The 14,010-nt window shown below is 40.4% G+C and overlaps 1 protein-coding gene across 8 annotated transcripts in view; it reads left to right on the top strand.

Moving 5' to 3' along the window:
* Positions 1-14,010, top strand: part of PLEKHM3 (pleckstrin homology domain containing M3) — a 205,510-nt gene that overhangs the window by 53,757 nt on the left and 137,743 nt on the right. The gene's annotated exons all lie outside the window — the stretch shown is intronic.

Genomic DNA, 14,010 nt, shown 5'->3' with positions numbered 1-14,010 from the left:
AGATACTAGTTTTAGCAGTTTTTTAAAAAATAGAAATTACTGACATTTCAGTGTCTTATACTAGTATATATATTTTTAAGTTCAGGCATTCAATAATAATTTACTAAGTGCTTACTCTGGACATCCTGGAATTATGGTACACTTCCGTGGCTTTAGATTACAGATGTGGTCAGCAAATCTGTTGTGTTATTGGAGTAAGGAAGAACAGCTCAGCTTAGTTCTCAAGATGTGGAGATTGGAGTAGCTGAATCAAGAAACTTTCTAGTAAAAGAGGGAAGAAAAGCCTCAGGTATTTCACAAGAGGCATTGCCTAATTCACCTCCCTCTCAGAAGTGTGCCTTCTGATGGAGTGTGCACTGCCCATGCTCTGCACTGCATTCATAGCATTCCTGACACTCAAGAGGAAGGAGAAATGTAGGTAGAAGGTGCCATTCAGCAAGCTCATTGCATCCGGCAACTGGAGAAATGAAATCAGGAAAAAAAGAAAAGTGAGCAAAAGAGGGAGAAGGAAGCTGAGTAGAAAAGAACAGGAAACATATTATATAATGGGCAGGAATAGAACTGTCTGGCAGCTGCCTTAGTTAGGTTCCATATGATAGGATGCTTCCCTTTGCTGTCTAGATTTTGTGCTCACTAAATTTGGCTTGTGGAGGATAGGTTGGATAAGGGTAGTAGTAGGGAATCAGGGGAGGAAGGCGGTCTAAAATTCATTTGCACTGCTCGACTTTTAACTTTGTGCTTTGGTTCGGAGTTCTGATGAATGGGGCAGAGAGAGACAGGTTTCTAATTTGGGACAGGGAGAAGTCAGTCTTAATTTGTATAGTATGGCATATTCCAAAAAAAAAAGGAAAGAAAGAAAAGCTGTTCCATTTATATACCCCTTCTTCCCTCAGAAAGTGCTATATTCAGTTGCTTTGTGATACTTGTGGTTTACCAGGTTGTTTTTGTACCAGCACTTGAACTCTGCTTTTCTTTCTTTTTTTTTTTTTCTTTTTTTTTTTTTGGAGATGGAGTTTCGGTCTGGTTGCCCAGGTTGGAGTGCCATGGCGCAATCTCGGCTCACTGCAACCTCCACCTCCCGGGTTCAAATGATTCTCCTGCCTCAGCCTCCTGAGTAACTGAGATTACAGGCATGTGCCACCACACCCGGCTAATTTTGTACTTTTAGTAGAGATGGGGTTTCTCTTTGTTGGTCAGGCTGGTCTCGAACTCCCGACCTCAGGTGATCCGCCTGCCTTGGCCTCCCAAAGTGCTGGAATTATAGGCATGAGCCACCGCCTGTGCCCGGCTGAACTGTGGTTTTCTAGGTAAGAATACTTTATTTCCTGATCTCCTGTAGGGGGCAGAGTCTCAAAAGAAAATGGTAAAAACCTGTTAAGCAAACTTCTAAATGTTTTTTAGATTACCTGGGAGACTGTTCATTATACCAGACATTATTATAGCAGATGGAACGTTAAAAATTGATCTGTGTTTCTCACAAACACAGTTAATCTAAACCAGCTGCTGCTTCCTTTTGTACCTATGTCTTCTAACTTTGCATCCTCATAAAAACACACCTTCAGTGAAAAAGCTGGTAGCATAGCATGTTGATCTTCCAAAATGCCAAAATCTTCAGCACATTGTTTTTGATGAATTTTGGCTTTATGTATTATTTTAAGGAGAGGCATATTCACTGTATTTCGTGGTTTTAGTGTGCTCCTTTATACTATAAGTTTTTATGTCTACTTAGTTCCTCCCCCTTTAAATAGTTTGGATGAATAAACTTTAAAAGTGGAAGATTGCACAGAGTAGCTCTTTATTATGATGTCATTTACTTGCTATTCAGGGGAGCCACAAATGTTGGCTTTTAAATCTACAAAATAGTGCAATTGGCCTTATTTCATTAAATTCTTTCTGTAAGTGAAGAATTTTCTGTATCCTTCTTTTTTTTTTTTTTTTTTTTTTTTTTTTGAGACGGAGTCTTGCTCTGTCGCCTGGGCTGGAGTGCAGTGGCCGGATCTCAGCTCACTGCAAGCTCTGCCCGCGAGTTTACGCCATTCTCCTGCCTCAGCCTCCGGAGTAGCTGGGACTACAGGCGCCCGCCACCTCGCCCGGCTAGTTTTTTTTTATTTTTAGTAGAGACGGGGTTTCACCGTGTTAGCCAGGATGGTCTCGATCTCCTGACCTCGTGATCCGCCCGTCTCGGCCTCCCAAAGTGCTGGGATTACAGGCTTGAGCCACCGCGCCCGGCCAACTGTATCCTTCTTTAAAACTTAAACAGCCCCTGCAGAAAAAAATGGACCATGGTTATCCAAAAACGCCTGAGGTTATGGTTTTAAAAATACATGCTGATATATAACTGTGTATGTTTTAAATGTGTACTTGATTTTTGATAGTTGTATCTGATTATGCGTGACTGTTCCATGGCTTCCTCTGCAGCTCCAGGGTTGCACTGAGCTTAGGAAGCCCCAGCCATAGTGGTCTTCTTTTTTTTTTTTTTTTTTTTTTTTTTTTTGAGACAGAGTCTTGCCCTGTCGCCCAGGTTGGAATGCAGTGGTGTGATCTCGGCTCACTGCAACCTCCGCCTCCCGGGTTCAAGTGATTCTCCTGCCTCATCCTTCCTTGTAGCTGGGATTACAGGCATACGCCACCATGCCCAGCTAATTTTTGTATTTTTAGTAGAGACAGGGTTTCACCATGTTGGTCAGGCTGGTCTCGAACTCCTGACCTCGTGATCCGCCTCCCCTCGACCTCCCAAAGTGCTGGGGTGAAAGGCGGTAAGCCACTGCGCCCGGCCTCATAGTGGTCTTCTTGCTGTTCCTGGAACCTACTATTATCATGCCTACCTCTAGGACCCTTACACTGGCTAGTTCTACTTCTTGAAATTTGAAAACTTAGTTATTTCATTCATTATATTATTTATTGTGTGCCCAGAAACTTGGAAGCACCTAGATGGGTCAGTGCTGCAGGAAAGCCGACATGGTCCTTGCCTTCATGAAATTTGCAGTCCACTAGGGAAGACAAGACATGAATCAAATAATCACATCAGTGAATGTCAAAAGGCAGCTGTGACAATTGCTACAGATGTGAGGCCCATGCTTTGGGTTAGAGAACTCTCAGAGATGGTACCAGGTAGAACTATGTGAAATTGCAGATTTTCAGTCATTTTTGACCTATAAAAATACAGACAGTTCAGATTACATTTAATGTTTGACCCTGAAGTCACAGAAGGTTCTTGAGCAGAGAAGCACATGATGGGAATGGTATTTAGGAACAGTTAATTTGGTGGTACAGCTTTTCAGGGACACCTCTGAAGAAGCAAATGAGGCATGCTTCTTCAGTGAAATTACTGGTTGAGGTTTAAAATTATGTTTGGCAATGGGGAATCTGTGCTGTTATAATATTAATGCTAAAACAAATGACTATACAGCTTATTAAAATCTTTATGAATTACGTACCTGTATGTGATTCTAAATTAGGCTATTCACAAAATGCTCCGAAATTAGATTAAGGCAATAACTCTGTTGTTTTGTTTTTTTTTTAAGTTAAAAAAAGTTTTAATTGACACAATATACATATTTATGGGGTACACAGTGATACTGCAATACATATATATAGTGATCAGATCAGGGTGATTAGCATATCCATCATCTCAAACATTTATCATTTCTTTGTGTTGGGAACATTCAGTATCTCCCTTCTAGGTATTTGAAACTACATATTATTGTTAACTATAGTCATCCTACAGTGCTATCGAACACTAGAACTTGCTCCTCCTATCTAAGCAGCTCTATTTTCTTTAGGAATTTGACATTTGTACCTACCTATTTGCACTTAATAGATACATGGTTTTCTTGGCACTAGCACACACAGATATTTTTCCTAAAATTTCCCAGCAATCAAGAAACCTAGCAGTTGATTACTATAATAAAAGGGCCCAAGGACTTGTTTCTGAGTGTGACAACAGATGCAAAGTTCACCTTTGGAAGTGTTCTGTGTTTGAATGTTTTGTAATCTGGAGATGAAATTGGATGGCCCACTGTAGGGCAGTGTTCCCAATTCTGAACTGAATTTGAACATGTTAACAGCAAAGACAGCAAGAAAAACAGTGAGCCTGGGAGATCCCCTACACCATTTTCACTGTGTCAGGTTTTATGGTTTTACTCCTTGGCTGCTGTTTAACCTCTTGGGACTGCTGTTGGTAATTACATCTCTCTGGCATTAAGAGCTTTTTTGCTTTCCTTTTTTTCCCTCCAACCCTTGGGAGGGGTAAACCCAAGAGGTGGTGGGGAGAAGTTTTGCTGTGAATTCTTCAGCCATTTAGTGCAAATTCCTGTAATTACCGGCATTGTGTCTTCTCTGAATGGCACATAATACAGCAGAAGCCATTCCTAATTGAGACCTTACAGGAGGTACAAATCCCCTCTTTGTTCAGCCTGACAAATTAGTGCCAGAAAGTGGCAGGGTCTGAGTGGGAATCAAAGGCAAGAAACACAAAGATGGAACTTAAGGCTACAGTAATAACCCTCTCTTGTCCTGAAGGGAAAAAAGTAATGACCAATGAAAAATGAAGTTTTTTTTGTTATAAATTCCCTTGACATGACAGCACCTCGGGGCTGCTCTATTTATTTAGCAAAAGTGATTAAATAGTAATACAACAGGGCTGTCCATTGTTTCCCTGGGTGCCCCCCCTTCACAGACCCCTGCTGCCTGGGCTAATTGATTGACAATGAACCTCTGATAAAGAAGTATGTTGTTAGGACCTGGGGTAGGGGGTGTGGGGGCATTTTCCTCCTCTTTGTGTGTTTGAGAGAGAGAGAGAAAGAGAGAGTTTCATTTTTGTTTGAATTGCTCTCTAGTTTTTCTTTGCCCCACCCCACCCCCTCTTTCCCTTCTTCTCTCTCTTCTCTCCCCTGCCTTATTTTCCTCCCTGCTTTTTCCCCCCAAAGCTTTTCAGCGGTTGCTCCCAGCTAATATTCACAAACAGGTAGAGGGCAACTAGAATTGTAGGGCAGGCGTTCGATGAGTTTATCTTCGTAGCTAACTTCCTCTCCCTGTACTCTGTTTAAGCCTGAACAGCAGTATGAGAAGAAAGAAAAAGAGAAGGGGGCTGATTATTGGTGCTTTAAGGCCAGAAAAGTTGTGCTTTTTAGTTTTTTATTTGTGGGAACGGATGTCTGAAACTAGACTTTGCACTAAGATTTTGTCTTAAATTCTTTGCTCAACTTTAGAAAAAATCTATGTACTAATAACATTTATATGCTTAGTGGGGGGAGTTGTGGAATAAGAAATAAAAACTCAAATTTTTAGCCTCCCCTTAGTAACCAAGAAGCCAAGATTAATTATTCGAGGATAAAATCTGGCTGCTTTTGGTGTAACTTAGTCCTCCAAGGATGCTATAAGTTGTGGGAAGATGACCAAAGGCTTCTAGGCAGATAATTAATAGCTCCTAGTTATATATGCTCATCTAGCTAAGCTGAAACTAAATCCCTAATTTAACTCTGTAACAGCTGCAAAAACAAATCATTTCAAGCTCCTGTGAAAGCAAAATATATTGAACAAACATTATCGACCTTGCTAATACCACATGGCATTTCATATGATAAATGAGGGTGTATTTCTGGCAAAGGCCTGTTTTATGGCATCATTTCAACATAAAGGATACCTTTACCCTAGCAATACAAGCATCCTTGATAGAAAGTATGGGGTGGTTAATTACTCATTAAATGGCTGCCAGTCTAGAAGTAAGCAGTATTTCTGGTTTGGACCTAGTTAGTTACTTATTGGCTTCTGGGTAAATCATGTAGAATAGCAATTCTTCAGAAAAAGGGAAATTGAATTTGGGAACTTCTTATGCATGTGAGTCTAGGTGAGGAAAGATCTGTTGGTTTCTAAGTGCCCAGAAGGGTTGTTGTGTATTATGCTCTTGAAAAACAAGAAGTTCTAAGGTAGCCAAAATCTGTTTTCATTCCCATGTGAAAAATTAGGGGGTCCTTTAGTAGCCAAAGTGCCAGATCTTCTAAGGAAATGAGAGGTGGAAATAAGGAAATTGACTTTCTTTGATATCTCCAATTATTATCTTTACTACTATTTTCAAATTTGTCTCCCACTTAGAAGTAATAAGGTGAAGATTTATTAGAGTTAGGGAATAGGTATGTAGCTAACTGGGGGAGGAAAAGACAACAAAGGAAGAGTCAGATATGCCCCTCCCCCAAACATATAAACAGCTTTGATACATGAGAAATGTTTAGTGCATTGTTGCCTTCTTATGTTGTATTGTCTAAGTCATTTTCTTATTGAGTGTTTTGGATTGTTGTCTCCTAGAGGAGAAATCCCTAGGTATTTATGTGCGATAAAGGGCTAAATTTTATTTTTCCAACTTTGAATACAACCGTGGAGGGGTTGCTTATAAGTAAAATCCTTAAGTGAAGTTTTAGTTGGGGGTTTTCAAACCCCTCTTGTGTGCTACACCCACTCTGACAGGCACCTTGGGATATGCAAATAAGAATGAGGTGCAGATTGTGCTCTTCAAATACTTATAGAAACACCCAGCCCCACAAGGCTATGGAGGGCTTGAAGCGGGTGAGCCGAAGAATGGGACAGGGTGACCAAGGGTCAAGCCATCATGGCCAGTGGTTTGGAGACCATTACATCCTTGTCTCTGCTTATGTCAGGGAATCTATACCAGATAACTTGAAAGCTAAAGAGCTAAAGTGGCCCCCCCGACCCCCAAACTCCGCTTTAAACTTTGTCCTTAGTTCCCACAGAATTTAACTCAGGGAAAATCTCCTTGGATTTCGCTACCATCTGTCAAAGATAAAACTTTCTGTTGTGTGTTCATGATGTAGTAGGTGCTCTGGGAGATATAAGAGGAAGTGTAGTTGTGGTCTGTAACTCCCAAGACTTTATAGTCTGAGGGCACACAAAAGAAATTGAGGAATACTGGATAAGTAGGTCAGGTCTGTGCTGTATAGCACTTAGTATTCAGAAAAGCATTTGGCAAAGCCCTCAAAACAATACACATACTACAATCTCTGTTAACTTGGGTTATCAGAGATTGTACTACAATTAGGTGTGTGTTGTTTTGTGAATAATTGGCAGTTTTACTCAACGATTGTTGTCTAATGGTTCCCTCTTAGTCTAGAAGTTTGTCAGTAAAGGTACACAATAATAATGAGAAACAGCACAATTTAGTAATTAAGAGCAAGGATTCTGGAGCCAGACTGCTTGGGTTTCCAGTTCTACTCATGAGCTCTGCAATCCTAGGTAAACTGCTTAACCTCTCTGTACCTCCACTGTTTCATCAGATATAAGAAAATAATCACATCTGCCTTATTAGTTTGTAGTGAGAATAAATTGAGTTAAAGGACTTAGAACGCTGCCTGGCACATAGTAAGTGTCGTATAAGGCTAGCTGTTATTATTAGGTTTGTGCAAAAGTAACGGTGGTTCTTGCCCTTACTTTTAATGGCAAAAGCCGCAATAACTTTTGCACCAACCTAATGGTATTTGCTCACTTACTACTATAATTACCTGGATAAAGATACCATAGGCATACTTATCAAATTTGCAGCTATCACAAAACTAGTTTGGAGAGCTAATATGTTGAATGACAGAATTGAGATTCTGAAATGTAAGCTACAGGATGGATCAAAACAAACAAGATGAGATTTAGTAGGGAGAAATAGTCCTCTATTTATATTCAGAAAATTAACCACAAAGATAGAAGGTAGAGAAAACCTGAGCTAACAACAGCCCATGTGGGCATACAAATGAGGCAGCTGTGAAGCCAGCATTTATGTTGCATAGCTACGTGAAAACCTTTTACAAGACTGGTATAGTAGCTCACACCAATAATCTCAGCACTTTGGGAGGCTGAAGTGGGAGGATTGCTTGAGGCCAGGAGTTTGAGACCAACCTGAGCAACATAGCAAGACCCTGTCTCCACCAAAAAAAAAAAATAGCCCAGCCTGGTGGCTGATGCCTGTAGTCCCAGCTATGCAGGAGACTGAGGTAAAAGGATTGCTTGAGCCCAGAAGTTCTAGGCTGCAATGATCTATGAACATGACACTGCTCTTCAGCCTGGGTGACAGAGTGAGAGCCTGTCTTAAAAAGAAAAGAAAGAAAAGAAAAGCTTTTACAAAACCGGTCCAGAAAGAAAAGATAATATTCTCGCTGCACTCTGCCCTGGCCAGATCATATCTGGAAACTTCAGTTATGTATGCTGTACTTTAAGAATACACATCCTAAGCCAGGTGCGGTGGTTTGCGCCTATAATCCCAGCACTTTGGGAGGCCGAGGCAGGTGGATCACGAGATAAGGAGATCGAGACCAACCTGGCCAACACAGTGAAACCCCGTCTCTACTAAACATAAAAAAAATTAGCTGGGCATGATGGCAGGCACCTGCAGTCCCAGCGACTCAGAAGGCTGAGGTAGGAGAATCTCTTGAACCCAGGAGGTGGAGGTTGCAGTGAGCCAGGATCGCGCCATTGCACTCCAGCAGCCTGGGCGACAGAGCAAGACTCTGTGTCAAAAAAACAAAACAAAAAAAAAAAAACAAAAAAAACCACACACATCCACATCTATTGATGTGTGGTATTGAAGGAACTAAAAGCCATAGCTTGCAAATCAATGTAACCTCGAATAGGGAAGACACAAGTATTATCCCCTCATATTTGAAGGCTGTCACTTAGAGGAGAAAAGAGGGTTACTATGTGTAATCCCATTGGGCCAAGGTAACAAAAATATCCAGAGTGGATTGGATTTTTTTCTTATTTAAGAAAACTTGATGGCCATGGGTGAAAATGAGTGGAATGGTAAGAGGCCTGGAATTTTGACCTCAATACAAGTCATTTAATTTGTCTGATCTAGACTTTTCTCCTCTGCAAGATAGAGATTTATTCATTCAGCCTTTCTGCAAATGTTTATGGAAGCCTTACTATGTGCTAAGCACTATGCTTTCTGCAGAGTGAACAAGGCAATCAGTCTCATTTTGTGTCCTTACAAAATTTGAAAACTGGAAGCCAGACACATAAATAAGTAATTATAATACACAGTTGAACTCAAAGGTATTAGACTTTCCTTCCAACTCTTCCACCTCTGTCTGGCATATTTTAGAGGGACCGACTTTGCTCTATGTGGTTCCTTTTATCTCTCATTTTGTGATCCTTTGAATGTCTATAGAGGGTTAGAGAAAATGAGATTAATGTGGTCCTTCGTTTAAACCTTATTTAATAAGGAATACCTTTTTCCTTTGGGGATGAGAACTTAAACTAGTAGAAATATCAATTGACTAAGGATACAGGACATAGGAATTCTTTTCCTGGCTCTGATGTCTATCATTAAATAAATTACTTTTTGCAGTCTAAGTTTCTAGGCCAGGAAATAATTTTAAATAAAAATAAATGTATAAGAAGAATATGAATACATATTAAAGTAGTAATGCAAGTCTATGGAAGAAGAATGTTATATAATTTGTGTTTTAAACTATTTCATATCCTAAAATTCAAAGAGATTTGATCACATTATATAAGTAGGCCCTTTGATTTTATAGGATATAAATTTGCTTTTTTGATTTATTCCTGGTATTCTCATCATAGAAGTCACATGTTGGTCTTTGATATGTTTCAGAAGAATAAAATCATTTTGAATTTCAGAAGATACAGATCTTTTGATGGACCTTCCTGAACTTCATAGGCCATAGCTGTGCTGTCGTTTTTTTTTTTTTTTTTTTTTAAGCCGTTCATTTCTCGTAGTCTTTGTTGCTATACTTTGGTCTGGAAAGTTCTTGTCCCTTTTTGTAGCTTCCTTTTTGGTTAACATTGTTCTCGTCATGTGTTCATTTCCGGCGTAACTTCTAAAGAGAGTGTTAATGTACCATTGGATTCCACATTGACTTCAAAGTTTTTATTTACTGACCTTTCACTGGGAGAGAAACTGGTGTAGGTACAGTTTTAAGATAGACTTGGGTAGGTTAAGATTCTCCTTAATTTCTAGCTAAGTTCCTTGAAAAACTAAGCTTTTCATGGACCTAAGAATAAAAGCCTGAGAGGTTTTCTAAAATCTATTATACTCCCTAAAGACAGAAACATGCTTAAGTGAAAAACTTGCCATTTTAAAATATATCACTAGGTAAAGAAATCTAGTAATATAGCAGTACCAATTTATTTCTTGCATTAATATTTTCATCTAATCATTTATACATTCAGCAAACTTGGACCACACACAGTCCCAGAAATTGAGGTGTAGGGGTAAAGTACAGGTTAATTTTGCAGTAGGATAGATGCCTGTATGTATGCCTATCCGTCTTTATACCTTGAAATATGTTAACATAAAAAAGTTTTAATTAAATTACATTAATAAAAAACCAAAGAGCGTGAAACTCCTTCCCTTTTTTCAGGTGAAAAATGGAGCAAGCCTGAAAAGCAGTGAGATCAGAAGGACAGCTAATGTTTGACCATGTTGATTATGGTTCTGGATTGTACTTTGTTGAAGACTTCTGGGTGTGAAAAATCTTTTACACCCCTAAAGACATTTTTGCAAGACTTTATTGACTGCCCTCCCCTCCACCCCTAATTCTAATGCTCCAGATATAATCGAACATTTATCCTTTGCAGCCTCCCTTCCTCCACTCTAACGGACTCCTGTCATGGGCCTATGACTTTGTGTTTTACTTTTGTGAGAGCAGGGCCCCAGCACCAGTGTGTCTATCCCAGGATCTCTCAAAGTGTGATATGAGTACCATTTACATTAGAATCATGAGTATGATTTGAGTAGGGATAGCTGGACCCTTCCCGAGACCTGTTGAAATCAGAATCACTGGGATTTTTTAATAAGCTTCCCTATTGATTTGAGTACATACAAAATTTGAGAAACAATGGTTTGGCCTATAGGATGTTCCTTTTTTCTTTTCTTTTTTCTTTTTTTTTTTTTTTTTTTTTTGAGACGCCATTGTACTCTGTCACCCAGGCTGGAGTGCAATGGCGCAATCTCGGCTCACTGCAACCTCCACCTCCTGGGTTCAAGTGATGCTCCTGCCTCATCCTCTTGAGTAGCTGGGACTACAGGCATGTGCCACCATGCCCAGCTAATTTTTGTATTTTTAGTAGAGACGGGGTTTCACCATATTGGCCAGGCTGGTCTCAAACTCCTGACCTCAGGTGATTCGCCTGCCTCGGCCTCCCAAAGTGCTGGGATTATAGGCTTGAGCCACTGCACCTGGCCAGGATGTTCTTGGTGAATGAGTCAACCCATACTTCAGTTTTCTTTAGTTTATATAAGCACATTTCCTTTAACTATTTCTTCTACATATGTTTAATATATTAGCCATTGGGGTATCAGTCTGCTGAAACATCTCCAGGTTTCCATGTTTTCCTTACATTCTGGAAATGTCAATGATGTTCTGACAGGGTCTACCTGGTGGCAAGTACAAAGACAGGAAGGAGTTAGCCCGAATTCTTTACCTACATTCCAGCTTCCTTTTTAATACATCCTAATGTCATGCCTAATTTTTGTTTTATACTCAGTAAACATAGTTGGTGTTTGAGTTTTGAGATCTCCTTTACCTCCCTCACTTTATTTGCTGCAGCTGGGTCATCTTTCACCAGGATGACCATAGTGGCCTTCTAACCAGTTTTCCTGCTTTTATTCTGAGTTTTTCTAAATCTTGTCTCAACTGCAGCAAGCATAATCTTATTAAAATTCAGATTGACCCCTGGTAGTCCTCTCGTTACAATTCTTCAGTGGCTTCCCATTTCTTTTGGCATGAAGACCAGCATCCTTAATGACCCTGCCCACCCCCTCAGTTTCAACTCTCACTTTCTTGCCACTTTCTCCCTTACACACTGTTCCAGCCACACTGGCTTTCTTCTGTTCCTCAAATGCACCACTTTCTGCTCACCCACCTTAGAGCCTTTGTATGTGCAGTTGCCTCCTCAGAGTATTGCCATCCCCAGCACGACCCACAGCTCATTCTTCAGACCACTAGCTTAAATGTTACTTTCTCAAGAACACCCTCTCCATCCCCGCATACTGACTTAGGACCTGTCAGATTCTCTCCACTGTAATGCTTGAACTGCCATCCCCACACCCACCATTAGGTTTCCTGCTTTCACCATCTTTTCTAGGAATCCTAGGTTGCAGTCATCTGTAGATACAGTTAACATGTTCCCTATTTAGCAAACCAGTTATAATCTTGCAAGTTTTCAAGCACTTTTTTTTTTTTTAATTTTTGACTATAAGACCGTTTAGAGCCTTTATTCTACTAATGTGAGATAAAAGTACACAACATTTCCTAACTTACTTAACCATAATACCCTCTCTGCAGGACTAGGATTCCTCAGATATAAGGTACAATCCCCTGCTCTGGGCAATGCACTGTCAGAGTTTATTTGCACGGTTTATTTGCACGTAATCTGTTTCAACTCCAACTGGATACTGCAATTCAGTTCTGGCACTGACCACCCAGAATTAGCACAGACCTCACAAATTAAAGGCTCAGCCCTCCACAAGACTGCTCCCACTTCAGATGCCAGCGCAAGTTCAGGGGGTTCCCAGGTCACCTGCACAGGGACTGACTGGCTACAAATCTGAGGGTTCCTACCCCTCCTCAGGGTTGATAATTTGTAAGAACAATTCACAGAACTCAGGAAAATGCTATACATACAATTGAAGTTTTATTGTAAAGGATAAAAACCAGGAACAGCCAGATGAAGAGACTCAGAAGGTAAGGTGTGGGAGGGCCATAAATACACCACGTCTGGGCCCTCTCTCTGTGGAATCGGGCTGCATCACCTTCTCATCAAATTGATACGATTCTCAATGAGGAAGCTCCTCTGAGCTTCAGTGTCCTAAGTTTTTACTGGGGCTTCATTATGTAGGCATGATGGATTGAATCATTGGCCATGCAAGTGAACTTAATATCCAGCCCCCTTCCCCTTCCTAGAGGTCAGGCTGGCTCAAAGTCCCAACCCTCTATTTGCATGAGTTGGTCTTTCTGTTGACCAACCCCCATTCTGAAGCTATTTAGTGGTCCATTATGACTCACTGTTAGCAGAAACTCAGGTGTGATTTTAGGGGCTCGTGAATACCAAAGATATTCATATTACTTGGGGAAATTCCAAGGGTTTTAGAAGCTCCCTGCCAGAGATCAGGGACAAAGACTAGACAAATTGTTATACAATAGCCCAGGACATTGAATGGACATTTCCACAGCAAAAATGGAACTTGGATGAAAGGAGGATGAATGATGGATGTGATTCCTCCCCAGAGAATGAGGAAGCTTTGGCCTACTTGCCCTGTTTCCTAATTTCCAGTCAGCTACTTCCAACACTGACAGCATCCACCTGGGGAAGGGAGATTTCTGGTGATATCTTTTTGGCTGCTTCTGGGACCAAGCAGACGAAACTGACCAGCTCTGGACTGCTCAGCCTGTCTGCAGCCTTCTCAGAGCCCCAACTCAGAGTGGTGGGACGATGGGCAGGCACACTTAGTGACTCTGTGATCTCCACTATCTAACCCAGATATCACTCTTAAATCTTGGCTAAAAATAGAGGGTGTTTCTTTCTTAAATGGATATAAAAGGAACCACAAAATTGATTTTATTTATTACCTTTAACTGAAAAAAAAAAAATGTAGTACTTACCATATACCACTTCCGGAAGGAAACTAGGATTCTAAAACCTAAGACATATAGGTTTGTATCAATTTCCAAAAGATTGAAAAATCACATTCTAACCAGGTATATACCAGTGTACCAAGGATTGTGTCTTACCCATATTTTTTCTATGAAGGAAGTAAATAATGTAGGGCTGAACCAAAAACTTTGCTGAAAATTGCTTCTCTTTTAAATCAGCAGACTTGTACCTCTGACACAGAGGATTGACTTAGTTTGAGTCTTGGTCTCCTTCTCCATCTTCATCAATAAAGATATTTTTCTTGAGCCCCAGACCAGACAAAATAATAGACATACATGATGTAGTGGCTGGGAGGCATCCACACTCAGTGGGATAAGTAATAAATTAGGAGCACAA

This window comes from Rhinopithecus roxellana, chromosome 14, assembly GCF_007565055.1.
Source record: "Rhinopithecus roxellana isolate Shanxi Qingling chromosome 14, ASM756505v1, whole genome shotgun sequence".
Classification (NCBI taxonomy): domain Eukaryota; kingdom Metazoa; phylum Chordata; class Mammalia; order Primates; family Cercopithecidae; genus Rhinopithecus; species Rhinopithecus roxellana.
The sequence above is the reverse complement of the archived record's forward strand: the minus strand, read 5'-3'. Positions and strand labels throughout refer to the sequence as shown.